The sequence below is a fragment of the Ostrinia nubilalis genome, chromosome 22 (assembly GCF_963855985.1).
Source record: "Ostrinia nubilalis chromosome 22, ilOstNubi1.1, whole genome shotgun sequence".
NCBI lineage: Eukaryota > Metazoa > Arthropoda > Insecta > Lepidoptera > Crambidae > Ostrinia > Ostrinia nubilalis.
The window spans coordinates 12,353,943-12,357,679 of NC_087109.1; the positions used below are offsets into that span (position 1 = coordinate 12,353,943).

General features: G+C 36.6%; 1 long non-coding RNA gene across 1 annotated transcript; it reads left to right on the forward strand.

Moving 5' to 3' along the window:
- Nucleotides 1-1,713: 1,713 nt before the first annotated feature.
- On the forward strand, nucleotides 1,714-3,525 carry LOC135082702 (uncharacterized). Its single transcript, XR_010259455.1, has 2 exons — nucleotides 1,714-1,842; nucleotides 2,400-3,525. It is a non-coding gene; the product is annotated as an uncharacterized LOC135082702 (long non-coding RNA).
- The last annotated feature ends 212 nt before the right edge of the window (nucleotides 3,526-3,737 follow it).

Sequence of the window (3,737 nt, forward strand, 5' to 3'; positions counted from 1 at the left end):
ACCTGCGCTAGGGCGGCAAGCGCTGCTGCTATACCTTTTTGTTTATGTAGCAATGAAAAATCTCTTTTTACCAGAGCGTCCGGGAGTGCCGCTTTCGCCTCTGGATTTAAGATTGGCGGTACCAATAGGTCGCAATTGGCAGGAATAAGGTATTCACTTACCAGTTTTTCTTTAGTTTCTTTAGGTAACCCTTTGGCGAGTATTTCTTGCCATCTTGTAGCAACATCTTTGTGGATATTGTTTCCAAAAACAGTTTCAGGTTTGGGTGCATCGCCCAAGAGACTTAGTATAGAATCATCGAGATCTTGTTCGGCTGCTGGTACCGGAACTGTTGGTGCTGTGCATGCCGAGGATGGTCCAGGCTGTGGCGACAAGTCTGCCACTTGAGGAAGTGCAGCTTCTTGGTTCGATGAGTTAGCTGGCGGTGATCGCTCGCAATTTGGTGTCATTGTGCCGGCCCAATCACTTGGCGGTAGGTAAATAGAATCGCATCCTCGTTATATGCGAGGCAGAAATCTTCAGGTATGTATGGGCCTGGAAAAAACCAAGCACCATTTTTAGTAATGAAGGAGAATACCCAGTGTGGTAAGCTCGCAACATCTTGTATTTAACGGTAAAAGCCCAGTGTGGCAGTTACGCATTTAAAATTAACGAATATTGGTAGGTAGGTGGAAAAAATAATCACTATATTTAGCTGTGAAGGAGAATACCCAGTGTGGTAAGCTCGCAACACAATGAAAGTTTTTAACGGTAAAAGCCCAGTACGGCAGTTACGCATTAAACAGAAAACAGCACAGTTTACTTACTTGGTGATCTTTCTGGAGGTTGATCTTTATTTTTTACATTCTTTAACTTTCCTTGTAACTTCTTAATTTTCTTCATTATTTTTTCGTCGTCCATATCTTCATACTTTCGTTTTTTCCCCATCTTCAGAGTTCAGAATAATATATTTTTTACGAGTGACTGTGGACGTGCGAAGGCTACAGCACGGACACGCAGAATGAGCAACAACTCGAAATCGTTGTCGGAAGAAGGGTAGGGATAACAACTACGGTAGTCAATTGAGTGACTTTTTTATCTTTAATTTTAAATTAAAAGGAAAAAGTCATGTAAAATTGCTTTAAAAAATCGTGCAAGGCTGTAGCGTGGCAACGCTACTACACTATGTTATATAAATCGCTAAGAATGAAGCTGGAAACATAATGTTCAGCAGCGAATTCCAGTCTCTAGCTGTTCGCAATGTTCGCATTATAAAAGAGTATAATTAAATTATTTTAGTAATGCGTCACAGTCAAATTTAATCAATTAGCCTACCTAATCCTATTCTACTTCCTCAACTAGGTACCTACACTACCTACTCGTAGGTAAGTAAGTATCCTTAATATTATTATAAATGTGAAAGGAAGGATGTTTGTTACACATTACACACTTTCACTGAAAAACTACTGAACTCGATGAAACTTAACAGTATTATTGTTTAATTGTTTATGCTTTAGAATAATAAAGGCTAATTTAACGACCTGTGTGTGACTAACTAAATAAACTCCACGCGCAGCCGCGGGAAAAGCTAAGCTTAGAATAATATTGTCTACCTACACAGTTATTGTTACTATTTACGTAGTTCGTAACCAAAATGAATTATTATATATTTGCTATTTTTGAACGCATTATCCGCAAATTCAATGGATATAAATACAACAATACAACTTTAGCAACAATATCTAGAATATTAATTCGACGGGGCGGACGTTAACATAGTATATTTAAATAAAAAACCAAGCAAACTATAGAAAAAGTAGTTCCAAGGGTAGTGGCGACCAAGGAGGATCACAGCTTCATAAGGTTGGTATAATAATTATGTTATTATTTAATACATTACCTAAAATTGTCTACAGTTGTAAAATTAGTTCAATGGTACAAGTTATGTAACTTAAAAGATGTCACCCTTTAAAAGCATCGAATAGCATAGTTAGGTACTTGACACTTGAAGATGGCGAAAGAGTGGACTAAAGAGCCCGTGAACCCTAGAACATCCTTATTTTATAAAAATTGAAAGTTTGTCAGCAACGCATAGGTACTCCAACACAGGGAAAGACGTTGGACCATCATGAAGTTTGGACTCCTGGCTTTATACCGCAAAAGCTGATTTTTTTGTAGCATTTGGGCAATAATTAGACGATGTTTCCTCATCAGCCAGAGAGTTTTGACAGTTTCAACCCCGTGCCAAGCATTCATGATGGTTCATTGGGTGGGTCTGGGGTTCACGGGCTCTTAACTCTTCTAATAGAGGCCCTAAGCTAGCATTTGACCGATTGAATATTAAACAAGATTGCTTAATCTTATTAATTGTTAAGGGTATAAAATTAATTCAGAAAAATAAATGGTTCTTTTCTTTTTAGTGGAAACCTCTCCGGTTGGCACCTGTTAAGAAGTCATATAAGTTGTAAGCAGACATGCAGGTGTTCCAGTTTCTTCTAATTTTTGCATTAATTGCTATGTCTTCAGCTACAATTATTGAAAGAAGACCATGCCCACGTGATTCTATAAGATTGGGACCAAACTGTTACAAGTTAGACAAAAACTATATTAATGATGATTATTATGTTAATGATAATTATGATTATTAAATGTATTTTTAAGCTTGAATTATGACTGCATGCACACGCGTAAAATAATATGCCTGAAAATTGGCAAAATATGTAAATGATAAGTTTTTATAAAATGAAATAAACAATACGCCAACTGGCGGAATAAATTCGCAGTTTGGATTATAAATAAACCCAAAAATTGGGTTATTCCGTATTCGACCCACGACAACTCAACCCACTCATTATTTTTTCCTTACTCAACCCAATTTTGTTCCTTACTCTACCCACAACAAATTTTTAATTTTATGTTCCTTATTCACCCCAAAAACATTCCTTTTTTTTTTTTTTTTCGGGGAAAAAATGCATTGAATTGCATACCTATCCTGCGGGGACAGGGTAGGTTATGTGGGGCTCACCAAGTCAGAAGGACAAAGGCATACCCACTAAAAAGACCCCGGTGCTCCGTCATTCGCCTTAAGGGGATTCCGGACAAAGCCTTCACTACCACAGTCCCTCCCGGCGATTGCCCGCCTACACGACGGGCCCTACAGGCCCCCCAGGACGGGGGGCGACGGGAGCAGCATTTTATGTTCCTTATTCACCCCAAAAACATTCCTAGCTCAACCCATTTTAAAACCACTTCAAAAATATAAGATTTTTATGCACGGTCAGAATAAAAATATATTTTTTAGAAATTGAAGCTCAGTTAACTTTTGTGTTAAGATCGTTCTATTAAATAAAACTGCAGGAGTTCTGATACAATAATATTATTATATTTGAAAAACGTTTTTCACAAAAGGACACAAATCAAATAATGACTAATTAAAATCTACTATAAATCCACTATAAATCTACTATAAATCAAACGACTGTGATTTTTTATTAAATCAGTATAACCAAGCTATGGCGTATAATTTTTTCCCCAGACACTTGTTCATGAATGTCCAAAAATATAAATAATACAATGTATTTTATCTTTTTTTTCAAGCGGTATGAGATGACAAAAGAAAAATAATAAAACTATTCACGTGGACAGCTAATCCCGCGGTATAAGTTTTGAGCCTCTTAATTTGTTTATGTATTTACCTTAAAATAAAATAAAATCTTTGATATATTTTAGTTAATCAACATACCTACTCATATCTATCA